This window comes from Macadamia integrifolia, unplaced genomic scaffold (genome assembly GCF_013358625.1).
Source record: "Macadamia integrifolia cultivar HAES 741 unplaced genomic scaffold, SCU_Mint_v3 scaffold_198A, whole genome shotgun sequence".
Taxonomy (NCBI): domain Eukaryota; kingdom Viridiplantae; phylum Streptophyta; class Magnoliopsida; order Proteales; family Proteaceae; genus Macadamia; species Macadamia integrifolia.
In genome coordinates, this window is record NW_024870639.1 from 730,532 (window position 1) to 749,534 (window position 19,003).

Sequence of the window (19,003 nt, forward strand, 5' to 3'; positions counted from 1 at the left end):
TATATATATATATATATATATATTTTTTTTTTTTTTTTTTTTTTTTTTTTTTTTTTTTTCTGTTGAACAGGTGTAACTTGCAAGTTACTTCATTCTCTCTTGACTCTTTGATTTGAATGGCCACTTTCTAGAAGTCAATAGAATGGAATTAAATTTTGATTTTTTTGGGCTCTTTGTCTTCCTTCACATGGTTTTTTAACTTTTTATATGTAAGTGTCATTATGCATAGTGAAATATAATATTTTACTATTACCTACTTGGCATTACATGAATTAGTCAATAGGATAGAAGATCCCACATACATCTCAATAATTAAATTTTAGATCAAAGTAAAAAGGAAAGTTGTTCGAACTCATATTCAAAGTTTTAGTAAAATTATCAAAAAATGATCAAATGGAGATGAATATAAATAAGATTTTTTTTAGCTACCTCCTCCACTCATTTTAAACTAAAATTGTTCTACCAATAAGATGTTCTCCTAATCCTCTATCACACAGCCTAACTCTTGTACTGTCTTGTGGCAAATAGTTGTACTTCAATAGATATAATAATGGGAAGGAAAACTCTTTTTTATTAACTTTTAAGGCTGATACCCACCATCTTAGGGTCATTATTACTTCCTTTAATGTACGAAATTGATAATACCCAATCCATTTCTCCCCATGCCCATCCTAAGGCACGAACAGCCATTGGTGAAGGAATTCCTCCTTGCCATGGGGGTGAAGGAAACTTCCTCCCTTAATACTTTATTGATCTTTGCACCTACCAAAAAAACAAATGTTACAACCAACTGGTTTTATTGGGATGGTCTGTTGATTATATGCATTCGCTGAAACTTACAAACCTACGATGGATCCCGTTTATCCCGGATCAAAAGTTGAACCAAACAATGTTTCAGACGAGGAATTATCCAAGTAATTGTGGGTTGCAGGTGGGCTAGGAAGGAAGATGAGGGTTTTGCCACAAATGTTGATGGCTTTGAGGGCCCCCTAAACCAACCGGGTTCGGTCTTAGACTCTGGGTTGGCCGATAACAGACATTAACTAGACACCTCTTAGTCTGTCAGTATCCCCAACTTGGTTTTGAAGGGAATGGAATTTGATGGGTCATCATCTGAGATACAACAATATATTTTGTTTACCAATGCTTTGTAAGGTCAAATTTCCATATATTTTGTTGAAAGTGTTCTTTATTTTATGAATAAATGAAATCTGATTCGTCTGATTCAGTGATCTTATTCTTCTTGACAAAGACAACACCGGGTTCTTAATTATAATTTGTCTTCAACAAAGCGAGGAAAAAGATTATGAGATTTACTATCAAAGGAATTTGAAGATGTTTGATGCTATAGATTATAATCTCAACTTGGTTCATATTGAATAGATAGGATGTATGACCCTTGAAGGATGGATGGTTATCACATAAACATGATAATTTAATCCATGGGAAAAGGGACCTTCGTGAAGGGTGTGGGTCTAAGTTTGACTCCTCTTATCTCCTTTGGGTCATTCACACGAGAGTGTTTAGTGTTCTTCACTGTTTTTCAGTGAAAGTTGAATGATTCTCATTCAATCTTGATAAGACCTAGTTCATGAGGTTGTGGGGTCAAAATGGGTCCATGGGACTAGTCAGGTCAAAGACTTGGATACCAGTCGTTAGCAAAAAGAAAAAAAAATCCATGGGAAAAGGTTCTCTGAGCTTAAATCATACACTATGCCTTCTCGCATAAGTTAGTAAATTAATTTTTCTAAAGAAAAAAATAATTATTAAAAAAATCAATGTTAGAGGATGTAGAATACCCTATTTGCTCTGGGATCCCTATCCATGTCTTTTGTCTTCTAGTTTTAGCCTACTGCGCAATAAAGGCAGTAGCTCAGATCCAATGCCCTAGAGAGCCCGGCTCAGATCCAATGTCCTTGAGGAGCTCCAAAGCGTTGGATCTAAGCTGCCACCTCTATTGCGTAGTAGAGAAACCCTGCACAGTTTGATGATCTAGGTTAACAACATAATAGCCAGAAAATGGAACTATCTCTTCTATTATTATTATTATCATTTTTTTGGGGGGTGGGGGTGGAAAGGGCGTGAAGTGGACTGGGCCAAAACTGTTATCAGGACTCTTCTGGTTCAACCCTGGTCAATTTAGCTTCTGGTCCAAACAGAAACCAAGAAAAATGGGCTATAATTCAGTTGGCCAATCTAAACTAGTATTAACCAAGTTTCACTAATTTTTATAAGAAAAAAAAGGGTTTTCCTTGAACAAGGTCACTGTTTTTTGGGGTAGGAAACTAGGACACTAACCGATGCATGTATAATATGAACATGTATACTTACATAATACTGTATTTTTTTCTTTTGGTGAAATACATGATACTGTATTAAAGTCATACTAGAGTCAAAATATTAAAAGTGAAAAAGTTTTAAGGTAATGAAGGCAAGTAGCTTTTTTCATTAACCTTTTTGCCATGTTGTGGTAGTGCAGTCCTTATGAGTAACTATCATTTCTTGAGAATGGATATAGTCCTCTTCTTAGGTTCTTAGCCACAGCCCAAGATGATATCCATCACCCAAGGTTGAATTTGGCTTTTTCTTCTTAGAACTTCCTCACTTTTTCTTCTTCCCACAAACCCCCATGCACTAATGGTCCCAAGTAGTTGTGGGTGCATGACCCACACCAGACCACGCTTGTATGAACATTTCATGTGCAATCAATTTTTATACTTTGGAGATATATAATATACTATCAAGCACTCAAGATGCATCCATTCCTAATTCAATTTGGCTCCTTAGGATCCAAACAAACCCATTTATGAGGGAAATCTATTATCACATGTATGAGGTTTTGATTTGACACATGTGAAAAGATGGTTGGTTGAGTGTAATTATCATATATAATCATCATTGATAGGATACTAGGGTTAGGAGAATAAAAAGATGGTGGCATTACATGTGAGATTTTTTGGAGAAAGATTAGAGAGGGTCACTCTCAATGGTATTGTATTATTTATTTATTTATTTATTTATTTATTTATTTATTTATTTATTTTTGTTCTACCTATCTAACATTTTCTTGAACTAAAGTTACTAGAGATTTTAAAAGGAGAGAGAAGGGGGTGCCTTAGCCCTTTTCAAAGGTGTAGACAGGAAAATCGAATATTTGACCTCATGAGAGTTTATATTTTACTGGCAAACCACCAACCGACTGCACTAGTAGTTATCTTCTGGCACTATATTGAAAGCGACATTTTTCTAAGAAACTAATTATGTCAATAGTTTTAGCTATATATTTTCATTATGAATTGTTCGATTCATATAATCTTCGTTATGTTTTGGTATCTTAAATTTACTAACATATAGGGTTTGTCTTAGCTTTTGCCTTGGTGGCTGAAAATGTTTGTGTTTTGGTTATTACTTTATTTTTAAAAGAAGAAAGACGGAAAACATTTGAAGACCATAAGTGGTCCACATTTTATTTTTACTTTTAGTTTTTTTAGGCTTCAAAAAATGGAGGAAAATAAATGTATTTCTAAAATATAATGCCCAAATAATACCTTCAAAATAATCTCTTCATCACATATTAAAATTTGTCAAATGGCACATGATTAAAAAATTGAAAAAAAAATATTTAGTAAATAAGAACCAATGTGTGGAAATGACTTTTCATGACACAAAACCTTATAATCTTCATTATTATTATTATTTTTAAATCTTTTCTCCCTTTTTTTTTTTTAATTTATTATTTCCAAATTCCTTTTCGCTTCATTTAAATTGTGTTGAAAAGAGGGAATTAATTGTGTAACGAGTGTTGAGGACGAATGCACAACCACGAGTACGGTTCCATCAAAACTACATTGCGTGTTTTAGTTTATGGTAATGATGGAATTAATATAATCAATTTAATAAGTGAGCAAAGCATGTGGAATGTTTGAGGAAAAGCTTTTGGCCATAATGCTAAGCTTTTTGCAAAGTAAATATTATAAATCCTCTTTTCCTTTAAAATATAACAATCCCATTGTTATAGGCAAAAGATCACTAATAATCCACTTCATTTTTGCAGGCCTTATTGATACAATACAAAATAGGATGAATACTAATCTTAATTTCATTATGGAGGGAAAGGGGAGTGGCAGGAACAGTCCTCTGATAACCTTCACTAGTGTACCAACTTTTTATCGAATTGGTATGTCAGACACTGGTGAGCAATCTTATGAATGACAGTTATGCATTTCAAAGTCTAATAGGTTAAATTTCAAGTTTGATCAAGCAATGCAATATGGAAAAGTATACTCAAAATTGTGTGAGAACACCAGGTTTTGTTCCCAAAAGAAATGTCATCACCTCTTAGGTTTCATTTGTTTAGAAAGGGTTTTGGTGGGGTTGGGATTTAAGGAATGGATTTTTTTCTTTTTTTTCATGGAAATTTGAGGTTTTAGATTAACCAGAGTAGAAAAGTTATTAGACAATCTCCTCTTCTTCTTCTTCTTCTTCTTCTTCTTTTTTTAACTTGGCTTTTTTTTTTTGTTTACTTGGATATTATCTGAGACTCCAAGAATTTTATTGAAATAAGCATAAAAGAGAGAATATATGGGAGTACATAATCCGTCTTACCCCAACCTTGCAAAGACAATCTCCTTCTCTTGTCTGTTGAAGTGTCCTACATTTCACCTTTTTCCAAGTCTACACTAAAATTGATAGAACTTCTGTATTATTCACATAATATAAAAGTATACTTTATGTGCTCTACAATATTCCCTTTTCCCTCTCCGTCTCTTCTTAGAGCCAACCAAACATTTTGCAGTGTTCATAAGAATGGAAAAGTATATTTTTCCTCCTACTTCCCATGCCTGTATTCACCCTACCGTCTGGTACAAATGCAACCCATTTTTCAGTATATTTCATTTCATTCTCCCATCTAAACAAACAGGACCTAACTTGAAAAAAGAAAAAAAGAAGAAGAACAAGAAAGAAGAAGAAGTAGAGAGAGAGAGAGAAACACTAAAGTTTCTAACTAAAAAAAAAAAAAAGAAGGAAGAAGAAGAAAGTCATCAACTAAGTTAGAGTATAAGACCCACAAAAAGCAAATATCACTCCATGATGGCTACAATGGGATCAGTCAGACTAAAAGATAAGAGTATAAATCATGTTGTCGTCCAGAAAAGATATTAGACACCCGGCGATCTACCCGATTAAATTAATCTTCCATTTACTTATTAAAAATTAAAATAAAATTAAAATATAAAACGTAAAATAAACCCAAAGTAGGCTAAGTTGAAGCATATATCCGATGTGTTTAGCTATAAGGCAAAGATTAATATATAGGAATTAAATAAAATACATATTTATAGAAAATGCCATTGAAACCTAAATGCAAAGCATTAAAACAAATCCTAAAATACTAGGAAAATCAAAATAAAACAATACATCATCCTTAACATATTTAAAATGCTATAAAATATTATATAAAATTCATGCATAATAAATAGACTATAAGGATGAAAATGCCACTAGAGTTAAATGAAGCCTAAAAACACTAAATATACATACAAAATATATATATATATATATATATATAACGAAGGGAAAATATGGTGAATGAAGATCTACTGAAGCCACGAAGAAGAAAAAAAATCTCTAAATCATGCATGAGATGAAAAGTCTTTGGATGATAAAACTTTAAAATAAAAGCTTATAATGGTTAAACGGTGTGGAAGAAATAGAAAAATCATTATGCAAACAAATAATGCATGAAACTATGAAAGAAGAAAAACATGTTATGATGAGCTAAAATACTAATATGAGATGCAAAACAAAACTATAACTGTACAAAAGAGCATTAGTCTACATGCATGTCCGTGAACAACCATAAAAATAAAATAAAAAAATAAAGAGGAATGCAAAACAAGACAAGATGAATTACGTAGGCACATGGTTTTAAGTATCTCCGATACCGATATGATACCCTCCGATACGTATCTTAAATTTAGCCGACCGATACGATACACATCAATACGATACATGAAATTTTTAAAATCCTTTCGTATCGATATATATCCTACAATAAATACCGATATGCATCAACACACCACCAATACACATCGATACGATACAATATGCCTCGATAAGACTATGAAAATTATAAAATTGAGGTAAAATGTACGTTTCGGTATGTATTGGTACGTATCGGTGAGTATCGATATGTATCGATCGGTACGTATCGGTATATATTGTCATGTATCGGTGAGTATCGATATATATCGGTACGTATCGGTGAGTATCGATATGTATCGATCGGTACGTATCGGTCATAAAATGGCCAAGATGGGTAATTTTTCAGAAAAACACGATTTTTTGAAGGGTTTTTGTTCCAAAGTTGCTGTCAGCCATATTTCTCTCTAACTAAAGTGGAAATCAAAGTTGGGAATAAAGATTTTACATTTATGGGACAACTACAAACCTTGAATTCTTAGTACGATACCCTCAATTTAGTGTTTATGCATAATACATGTTATCAATAGCTTTTTTTAACAAACTCTTTATGCAAAAGTGTTTAAAAAAATGTTTCCTATCTATTTATGTGTGTATCTTTAGCGTATCTTAGTGTATCTCCGATACGATACGATACTCTCCGATACGTATCTTAATTTTGGCCGACCGATACAGAGACCGATACCGATACTTTAATCCTTGCGTAGGCAACAAAACAATGAACAATATGGTCTTATCTCAACCAAGGATTAAAGTATCGGTATCGGTCGGTCAAAATTAAGATACGTATCGAAGGGTATCGTGTCGTATCGGAGATACGCTAAAGATACGCACATAAATGGATAGGAAACACTTTTTTATACATATTTGCATAAAAAAATAGTTAAAAAAAGTTATATATAACATGTATTATGCATAAACAGTAAATTGAGAGTATCGCACCAAGAATCCAAGGTTTGTAATTGTCTCATAAATGTAAAATCCTTGTTCCCAACCTTGATTTCCACTTTAGTTAGAGAGAAAAATGGTTGGCAGCAACTTTGGAACAAAAACACCTCAAAAAATTATGTTTTTCTAAAAAATTACCCATTTTGGCCATTTTATGACCGTGTGGGTACGTATCGGTGTGTATCGGTCGATACATACCGATACGTACTGATACATACCGATACATACCGAAACGTACATTTCACTTCAATTTTAAAATTTTCATTGAGTATCGGTACGTATCGGTGAGTATCGATGCGTATCGATGGTGTATCGGTGCGTATCGGTGTGTATCGTAGGATACGTATCGATACATAAGGGTTTTAAAATTTTCATGATACGTATCGGTATGGATCGTGCCAATGCCTACCGATACGAATACATATCGGCCGATACGACACGATACTCACTAATACTTAAAACCATGATCTCAACTAATTAGGGTCAATTACATGGATCTTTACCCTCCAATTAGCTATGTTCGAGGTCATACTTGATACAAGGCCTAAGCTATGCATATTCCCCCCTAGCTCTTTAGTTCTTTCAATCTAAAACAAATCATTCCTCCATATCGGAGCATCTAAAGGTCTCTATTGAACATGGTCATTTAACCTAAAACGACTTTCTCATAGCTTATCATATATTGGAGATACTTCTAAATCAACTCTAATATTATCATTCCTAACTTTATCCTTCATAGTTTTTCCACATATCCATCTCAACATCATAATCTCAGTTACACTGAGTTGATCTATATGATGCTGCTTCACTACCGAACGTTCCACATCATACTTCAAAGTTAATCATATGATTATCCTATAACTGCTTCTTTAAATTTTAAAGGAACACATCAATCACATTAGTTATTGCAATTCTGAGTATCTCCATTATTTTTATAAATCAAAACCACAATGCTTCTCCTCCAATTATCTGCCATTTTTCTTGCACTCATATTTTTATTAAATAATTTGATTATCTAAGATAAATTGAAGATTCTTAAACTCTTCCACACTTCTATTGTAACCCCATCTAGAATTGGTGTCTTACATACTTTCATCTTTCGTAAAGCTTCTTTTACTTGAGGCATTTTTATTTTTCGTATATATATTTATGACATGTGGTGTCTTGATAAGTAATGGGGTCTTGTGGAACTTTATTACTTGAAATGTCTTCATTTAGTATTTCAATATCTCCATAATGTCCTCATCTCTTATAAGTATTTTACCATATTCACTTTTAATACATGTTTCTACTTTAAATAAAAAAATAAAAAAATTTAATACATGTAACATTGTCTAAATCTTTTACTTTTCCTCATTTTAATTATCTAATATATAGGTTATTTCTCTAACCCTGATTCACTATTCAGTACACCAGGGTCAAAGCGTAATATGTTGCTTACGAGGACCTTGCTACTATAACATTGAAAATATATAATTCCAAAATCTTTGTAGAAAAAGGTTTGTGAGGAATTTTAGGCATCGGCTAACGACCTGACACACCATCTCTCCTCTTTTATCCAAGCATGAAACCATCAGTAAATAAAGGAGGTTATAGCAAAACAATCAAAACAACGTTAAAAGAGATCGAAGCCAACATGGTATATGCCACTACCTCTCTCTCTCTCTCTCTCTCTCTCTCTCATGCAATGCAGTAAAGAATAGAAGTGGAGTACTTGATAAAATTAGAAGAAAAAAATATCCATTTTATGGTCTCATAGGTCAAATTTCAACTTAAATCAAGCAGTGCTATATGGGAAAGTATACCCAAGGACTTCCATTATTACACATCAGAAGTTGGTGGTATTTTTGTACTTCAATGAAATAATGTAACATTGAACCATGCTCAAATATTTGTTACAAACTTTTATGGTGAAAGTTTCCCTTCACCATGGGTGAAGGGTTCACCTAGGGATGGAGAGTCATAATTACTTTGTCTCTTATTAGTCAAAGTTCTGAAATGCCCTTCACTATTCCAAAAACCCCACCTGACAACCAAAAATTAAGGAAAAATTACATGATTACCCACTTTTGGATTTTCCTTTACAAAATTACCCACAAAAAGTGTTGGTTAACAAAAATACCCAAAATTGGGTTTGGTTTTACAAAACTACCCACCCAAAGTTTCAGTTAACAAAAATACCCAAAATCAGATTTGAGTTTACAAAACTACCCAAAATAGTGAGTCTTCATCTTCCACATATAATCATGTTTTTTTTTTATTACTGAAACTTTGAGTGGTATTTTTGTTAACTGAAACTTTTAGTGGGTAATTTTGTAAAGGAAAACCCGTAAGTGGGTAATCAAGTAATTTTCCCAAAAATTAATGACATTGACGAAGAGATTCGCCCTCCACTATTGGTAAAAGGAAACTTAGTCCTACTTTTATTGCCTGCCTAAAATCTAATGGATGAGATGGGTGTATGAAACTCCATAACAAGGACTCACTCATATATATGATGAACTACAATGAAACATCTTTGTAAACTTTACAAAGTCCACCGTCCATATTCATTTTTCATTTAAAAAGGTTAAAAAAAAAAAAGAGTGAGATTAGGTCAAACTTGGGTCTAGATTAAAAATACAGAACCAACCAAAGGAAAAGTTGGAATATTTGAACATGATCTCCCCACCAAGTCAAACAAGCCAAGAGGCAGGGGTTGGCAAGCAACATGAATCCTCTGTTATTCAAATTTGATTTAAGCTTTATTCTTGACTAGAGGTATTGTATGATTGTATCTCTTTGTAAAGTTGTCTCTGCATTTCCCTAGACAAAATGCCAACTTCACTAGTGGTGAGTCTTTTACAGTTTGGATCATTTAATCTCTCTGAATAGTTCTCTCCAATTTCTTAATCAATCATTTCTACTTCTGGATCAAGAACAAATTTTGCTGGTAATTTACTGACGAGTGCAGACCAGAACATCCAGGAGTATAGTCTTGTTATAGATAGGTCGTTGAATACCATAATCTAATGTGTTGAACCATCAATTACAGTGGCAAGATGCATGTACAGAGGGAATGGGAATGATCTTAAATATCAAGAAACTTCTTTCTCCAAATTGAGATTTATGGAACATGATCTACTTAAAGCCCTCCATGGTGCCATAATACGATTAAAATTGAGAGTAATAGAACTTCACACTTTCAACAATCAGGTGTTTGTGCTAGACACAAAAGCATCTGCAAATTGCTACCTCACAGATCATGTAGAAGAGCATATCAACTGGTTTCCCTATTTAATTATTTGTGTTATTCTAAAGACCCATCCTCATGTTAAGTGCAAGCAATGACAATGTTCTCCAGACAATGATAAATAACCTAGAGCATCTGTTCATTGTTTCTAATATACTCATGATACAAGAGAAAGACATGACCATAAAATGTAAAAATAAATCTCAAAGAATGAAAGGAAGAGTACAACTTGCTAAAACTTCACATAAACATAGAAAATTGGTCCTCCATTTACTAAATATTGGATCATCTAAAAGACCATGATCACTCACTTGGACCATACTTCTCTAATGCATTTATCAACAGTCTAATGGCATATAGCCTTAGCTATAGATAGGTGAGCCAAAAGTAACAACGCATTAAGAAAACCTCAATCCTAGACAATAAACCACACCATTTTTACCTGAAATAGCCGCCAATATACATTGGATCACACCATGAAACTTCCAAAGATTCAACAAAAGTTCTCTGCTTTTCCAGACATTTGATGGATACTCATCAGTGCCACTTCCATCGCCATTCTATCTTTATGCCACCTTCTCACATACTAGAAAACATTGTCATTTGGGTCCTTCCAGAAACAATCACCAATGTATGATTTGTTCCCACAGGATGATGTAGTTTACCTAGCACCATCATCGCCAATACCAATCACATGGCTGAGCTCTGTGACAAAATTGCACCACCATGCTGGAAAAAAACTTAGTAGCTACACAGCACAATGCAGCCCTGCTGGAAGACAATCTCTCAAAAGTCCAGGTCAAGGGAAACCTCTTACCAACAGTAGATTTTCTTTCTCCCGCAGCCACCTAGTTGCATAAGCCATGGAAACTATGGTGCTAGCTACTCTAAAACAGAAGCTTGGGATGTTCGGCCACATTGGTACGGACCACCTCTTCTGTGTTTGCCACGGCCAATGTTCGTATCAGTATACTGCAGTTGGACACCAAAAAAAGCACAAATTCAGACATTGAACAGGATATTATATTTCTGGACAACATGATCTATGACATTGCAAAACGAAAGGAAAAAATGTGACTGCTTTTCCTTTTGTTTTGCAAATGTGATATTCTAATCCTATTCTCATGCTGACTTACTATAAAGGATTAACATTTTTCACTCCAACGAAGCAAATTATTAGCAGTGGTGAGCAACCACTGCTAAAATTTACAGCCCCTAAAGGCTCTAGTGATGATTGTACAATAATGTCACAAATTCAACAATTGCAATTGTTTTGCTACAGCAACGGCTTTAATGTGTATTTCCCCTCAATAGCGACGGTAACTTGCTACTCTTGCCAAGTCTAGAATTATTTGTTATGCAGAGTCCAAGTATCAAGTCTGTCTCTCTAATTAGCGATGGTAAATGAACCACCATCGTTATTTGCGAGACTTAATAAATGTTTTTATTTCAACTATTATAAATAAAAATATTATTTTTATCCTGTATTACCATATGAAACATTAAATGTTTCAATATCCTACACCATAACACTTACAAGGTATAATTGGAATCCGTCCATTGAAGAAATCCATTAATTCTTTCAAATATCTTTATTAAAATTATTCCTCATCAAATACATCTCACATGTTTAAAACTCTTCAAAGAGGCTGAATTTTTTTAAGGGGGGAAAACTCAGAAGAACTGACTATGGAACTGGTGATATTCCAACTCTAGACTGCTCTTAGATTAATCAACCTGTTAAAGCAACCTCTATTCTAGGATAATTCACTGACCTTTCCTCTTAAAACCAAAGACAACAAAAAAATTCAAACCTTCACCTGTATTCAGAAAGAGAATGATACAAACTCAGAGCAAGAGATCAACCATGTCAGGCAAAAAATAATAGGTATTAGACCCAGCTGCATGTGGAAGCCAAGAGGTCACTGACATCAGATCAATCTCCCATACATTCTTTCCAGGGAATCCAAAACCAGGTGGGGGACAGCCCTAGCAGTAGAACTTTAAAGCCAATAAGAAAACACCAGGCTTAAAAAGGCCACCTCTAGAATGATATCCAGTCCACAAATTTGTGCCATCCGAAAGTCCTCAGTATCAACGGCCAATACAAGCAACAGACTGAATTCCATGTCTTTATAGCTTGTTGAGTTTTCAAGCAGTGCATCTACTGCATCTAGGAACTTTCTTAGTTTCAAAAGCATACCAGACACTTAATTTGAATAAAGAAAAACGTGCTGTTCAAATACTTCAATAAATCAACTATTGGTTCATCTGTTGTAGGTCCTCTCTCGCTTGAAAAACAAACTTGAGATCAACTGAATGAGGTAAGTGGGTTAATTGAGGAAGAGAGAACTTAATTGGTTTTGCATACAACATAGGAACTTTACAGTGAAAAATCCTAAAAGAGTTATCACTAACATGTCATAAGAATAATTGGTTTTGCATAACACAGGGAGACTGAAAACTGAAATGTGCCATTTACTACTCAAAAAAGGTCAAAGACTCCCTAACATAATGTCGTCACAATTCTATGACAATTAGTAACACCCTTGCTCCACGTATTTCTTAATTATCCCAATAAGAAGCTTCTGTGGTAATTTTCATACTACTCACCTTGATCCAGCTTCTCCAGTTAAAGGATGATCAAAGTCATCTAGGAAACTAATGTAGAAATGCAGCATTCTACTGATAAGAACAATGTACACCACTAAAAAATGAATGCTTAAGAGGACAATGATGCATATAAAACACATAAGTGGGCTCATTTTACTGGAATTAAGCCTTGGGTTGGGTTATATACTTATACATGTGTTGGGTCTTTAGTCCAATGGGTTTTCTTTGTAATAAGTCACTTTAATAGGCCTAAATTATGGGGTAGGAATAAGGGATTTACTTTATCTATTTGTTGAGTGTTTTATTTCATCAAGTATTTGTTATTTCCTATTAAGGATAGGATAGAGTCTTGTATGAATAGAACTCCCATTCCTACATTAGATAGGGTTTTAAGCATGTGGGACACCTATTCTAACCAGCTAAGATAGAATTTTAGCTAAGGGACATCTATTCCTTTTATGGATAGAGTTTGCTATTGATTTCTTTCCCGTTTCAAGTACACTTTCCTTTCCTGTTGTAAGTACACTTTAAGTTTCTATATATTGATGTAAGAGCCATAAAGCTAAAATTGGCTTTTGCTACTTTATATGTTTTTCTGCTGTGGGATGCAGCAACCTTGGTGGGATGCTAAGGTTGGCTGATGGGACGGTAACCTAGTTCAAGGTGGGATGTTTGGTTCATATCTTTCTTCTATTCTTCCATTCTTTAGTCTATCTATCACTGATTTAAGTTAGTACTTTCTGGTTTTCTGTTCAGTATTTCTTCATGTTCTAGTTGCTGGAAATTTCTGTTTCTCATTGTTTATATTTCAGTTTTTAAATCGAACTTCATATTTGGCATTCAGATTCTGATCTAAACATGCCTACGGTTTCAAAATCTGATTTTGCTACTGTTTTAATGGAATCCTGTCACTACTCAAATTTCTGGATTTCTCAGACCTAGCTCCTAATTTTGGTTACTGTCTTGATATCTGTTTCAAGTCTTAAGTCCTGAATACTGTTAAACTATTACATGCCTTTGTTATGCTGCTATTGTTGGTTACACTGATTATTTCTGTTTGCTGTCCTGAGATCATTCCAAGTACTGATATTGATTCTCAGTTCTGGAAAATCCTGCTTCAAGTAGGATTCTTCTGTAGATTTGAATCTGACCATTGGATTGTTTCAACTTTTGATATTCTGTTTACTGGTTTGAATAGAGTACTCATCAGATTTCTGGCCACATTTGAACACTTGATTTGCTAAAATCAATCTTCTCTTGTACCTGGTTTCCAAAGCCCACACTGTGAATTTGGATCCTAAAGGATTTCTGAATTCTTAACCTTAGGCAATTTAGAACCCCCATCAGACAAACAACCCCCAATAGAATTAGAAGAACCATCACCAACTATACTACTGCTCATTAGGCTCTCTTTCTTATCAGATACAAGGACTGAAACTCTGCTCCTTGCACATGCTCTCTGCCCTGAAGAAAAAACCCCAGTGAGAATCCAAGCAAATGCAAGGAAGCATAGATTGAATAACTAACCCACTGGCACACAAACTGCATCTGCTTGAGAATAGAAACTAATATTTCGGATAACCAATTTGGTTTTATGTTTGGGATATCAACCACGGAAGCTATCTATTTGCTTAAGATACTAATGGAATATTTATTCTTTTTGGGTAAATGGAAAAAATTAAGAGCATAAATAAAATAAAATAAAAAAAAAAAAAAAATCTTCATATGGTATTTATTGATTTGGAAAAAGCTTATGATGGAGTTCCTAGAGAGTTAATTGTAAGTTTTAGAGAAAAAAAAAAATGATTCAAGTAAATACATGGATATAATTAAAGATATGTATCATGATGTAGTGACTAGTGTAGGAACTGTGAGGACAAAATGTAGTGAGTTCCCAATAATAGTTGGATTACACCAAGGTTCAGCTCTAAGCACATTTTGTTTACATTAATCATGGATGAGTTGACTAGAGACATTCAAGATTAGATCCTTTGGTGTATGCTTTTTGTAGAAAAATTGTTTTGGTGAATGAAACAAATGCTAGGATAATTGCAAAGTTGGATTTATGGAGATCAACCTTGGAATCAAAAGATTTTACGATAAGTAGAACAAAAGCAGAGTATATGATGTGTCACTATAGTAACAATAAGACCAACAATGGGGCGTTGAAAATTGATGATATGGGAGTTACCATAGTAATAACTTCAGATACTTAGGTTCAATTAAGAAAAAAGAAGGAGAAATACGGGACGATATTATGCAAAGAATTAGAATATGGGTGGATGAAATGGAGCGGATGCTGAGTGTTGTGTGATCGACATATCCCTTCAGAACTCGAAGGGAAATTTTATAGAATAGTTATAAGACCAACAATGACGTATGGGGCTGAATGTTGGGAGCAAAGAAAAAACATTTAAACAGATTTAATGTGGCTGAAATGGGGATGTTGTGGTGGATGAGTGGTAAAACTAGAAAAGATAAAATAAAGAATGAACAGATTAGAGCAAACCTAGGTGTTGCCCCTTTCATGATAAGTTGAGAGAAACTCGTCTGAGTGACATCAACAAACCCTATTGTGGATTGATCTTCCACCAGTGGGCCATTATGGCTGCTTTTGGAGGATCAAAACAGCAAGCCAAGAGCACCACACGAATGCTGTTTGTGCCTGTTCTGAGCCCAGAGCCCCAGACCGGTGAGATGTACAAATCCCCCAATCGATTACCTAATTCAAGAACTGATACATCTTCGGATTCAGCCAGCAGTTCAAACTGATATTTTGAGGTTTGATTCCTGTAATTGACACCTACACTCGATGGTAATTTCTTCCTTGTTTCCTTTGTGAAATCTGAGTTCTAGCCTTCTTGGATTCAACCTAATTTCTGGGTTTTCAAGCCCAGTTTTCACCTGCAGCTGGTAGTTTTAGGCTGCTGCCTGCTGTGGTTAGTTAGCTAGGCTTTTCCCTTCTTGTGTTGGGTATTATTGAAGGTATAATGGTCTATTATATGCATTGTTTGCTTGCTATTCAGTCAGATTACATAAACTGTTAGTAGTTCTGAAGTCAGTTCCTGTTTGGAGTTATTTGGAGGTCATGCTGTCACCTAGCCTTTACATTACCAACCAGATTCTATAGTGTAACTCGTCAATGGCTTCCACTTATACTTTAAATTCATCCTCAGCTTGACCCTTATAATTCATTCACATCAATTAACTAAAAATATCATCAAGCTTGTATATATAGATACTGTCAAAAAGACATTATCCTATAAATATAAGAAACTAAAGTCTCTATACTGAAGTCTATTTTTTCTAGCAGTTATTTAGAATGACAATACAATTTATGGTGGAAATATTAATCTAGGTATGCTTGAAGTGACGGGAACAAATTGTAAACATTGTTTATTTATATGCCTGATAGTCACACCAATACCACAGCAAGTTGGTAGTAACAGTAGGAGGGTTACAGGAAACAAAATCATTCCTCATACTAACTATTCCCTTTCCCCTCCATCATAAAACTGGAACACTCACAAGCCATGACAGAGTCATGAAGACTAAAACAAAAAAAAGTGCCTGACAACTAATATAGGATGTGATACAGGTTTCTACCAACAGCCTTCAAAAAATGTAAATTTTTAAATATCCGTATTGCTGTGCTTGGTGTAAGTGAGAGGTTTCTCCATCAGTTGTGGCTTGCACTCAAATGAAACCACTCCTACCATTAGTTCATCAAACATCCTAATTTAACAATGAGCAATAAAAGCAATTCCCAGCAGTAAGTTACTCATGATCAAAAGAGGTTCAATTGAAATAACAGTGAAGTCCACATGGCCTTTAAAAGTGTCCAAACAACAGAGAGCCAAGGTGGGAGTAAGAGCCGTCATTTCTGAATTCTGATACATTCACCAATTCATGACAGCTTGCAGTGATGGGAAACAACAATACTCACACATTAACATAAGACGAGAGGAGAGAAGAAGAGGAAGAAGAATCAGAATATGCCACATCATATTAATTACTTAGATATGTCCAAGAACAGACTTTACTGTGTTACATGGGTCTATGAAATTACTGATACAGATGTCGTCAATGAACAAAACCTTCAGATGAAGCTGCATAAACATTTTCACCAGGTCACCAAAGTGAATAAAAACATACATTGTCCCCCAACTCTTTTATCAACACTATGCAACTTCACAAACCACTGCATATTTTGCCCTCCCCTCTCCCTGACTAGTTCCCAATAGTAGAGCATACAATTCTGCATTCCATCTTGTCTCCATTGATGCCAACAAGTTACTAGTCAGAGTCCAAGTTAAACCACTCTAAAACCAAGTAACTTGGGTAGATCATAGAAGCACAAATTGGATTAATTGTCCACTTCTGACTCATCACATGCAAAGTTGCAAATTTGAACAATCAAAATTTACAGAGACCTGGGAGCTTGTTTGCTGCCTTTCATTTCTTTAACAAAGAGAGTTTCCTAGTGTTTTAAATAATGTAAGGTATTTTACCCACCCACCCAGAGAGAGAGAGATAGGAGGGAAGTAGGATGGATTTCTCATGTACAGAGAACACACACTGTACAAAATTTTTCAAGCTTCTCTGATAAATGAAATTTGAACTTAATATTACCAAGATTTTTTTTTTTTTTTTTTTTTGACAAGAACATTCCCATGTTATTGATGAATACATTCTTCCATAATTCACAAAGTACCACATTGAAGTCCAAGGTGCCATTTAGGCATTCTCTCCAAGCAAGCATCTAAGGAGAGAATCAGTTCTATCACATGACAACAGAAAATAACATACAGCACATGGAGAACATGGAACGTACACGTGTATCAGTTATCAGCCCCCTCAGAAGCTTTTACAGCAAACGGATCATGAGTTGGACCAACATCTTGTCCAATGTGACGTTGCACCAGCCTGTCACGACCTGCCCAACATAGGCCCACGGGCCTAGCCCACCAAGCACATGGACTTAGGCCAATGGGCTAAGTAAGGTCCAAGTTCTAGAGATTTCTACAAAGGTGTAGTAACTCTAGATATTTTTAGAAGATATTTATAAGAGATATTTCGGGAGAGATTTCTAGAATTCTCCACTAAGGAGGTGGGAAGCTTCTAGTTTCCTCCCCAACCATTGGATGGAGGACATTTGTAAATATCTTAACCATCCATTGTAACTTTGGGTGCTTATAAATAGGTGTTGCCTCATTTGGCAAAGGCACTCACCAAGGACCAACCAAGAGTGTTCAACCAAGTAAGGGAGTTCTCAAGCCTTGTACTCAATAGTTCTTTAGTGCAATACAAGTTCATTCTTCCCAAACTCACTCTTGTGTTCACTTCTTCTCTTCCCAAATCCCTTAAGGAGGGTGGTTAGGCTGACTTAGTGCTAGTGGGAGTGTTAAGTGCTGGCGCGGTTGCTTAGAAAGGTCTAAGGCCGTGACAAGCCGCTGTAGATCAGCCATGACCTTGGGTTCACGTTTTGCCTTTTCCTCATAGTTAAACATTGCCAATGCCCACTTGTCTTCAGCACTGTAAACTTGATTTTCTTTTCGGATACGAATTGCATTCATTCTCTGATGCCTACTACCACTCATCACATAACCAAGGCTCTCAAATGTCTAAATCTCTTCAGCTGAAAGACCCAATTCTCTGTGAAGAATACGCTTGCCTTGCTGCACATACTGGGCAATAGCATCACCCTCACCAGGCCTGAGAGCACCTCCATTGCTAATATGACCATCAGCCTTCGGAAGTGGAACAGGTCCCACCAATGGTTCCTTCTCCAAAGCAGATTTCTTTTGAGACTCCATCATTTCCTTGAACAAGAACGACTCACCATCAATCTCAGGCTTCATTGCATCATCAATCATGATGATGTAGATAAGCCACTTAATGGACTTATCATATTGCATATAAGCCTTGGGTGGATTATGTATGTGTTGGGCCTTTGATCCCATGGATTTTAATCGTAATGGACCACTTTAATAGGTCTAAAATATGAGTAAAAAGTAGAAAAACGAGATTTATATTCAGTACTTTTATTTAAGGTGTTTTAATTCAATAAAGGCCCATTGAGCCCATCGAGTGTAATGTCTTATATGGACTATTAGTTAGTCAGTCCTATTCCATGTTGGAGTTAGAAGTTTAGTCCTACTCCTATTTGAAGTCCTAGTTGTAGTAGGATTGTAGGAGTGTCTAATCCTATTTGAAAACTAACTCCTA

At 35.0% G+C, this 19,003-nt stretch overlaps 1 pseudogene; it reads right to left on the reverse strand.

Annotated features, from left to right (window-relative positions):
* Nucleotides 1-10,373: 10,373 nt before the first annotated feature.
* Nucleotides 10,374-19,003, reverse strand: part of LOC122071250 — a 13,004-nt pseudogene continuing 4,374 nt past the window's right edge.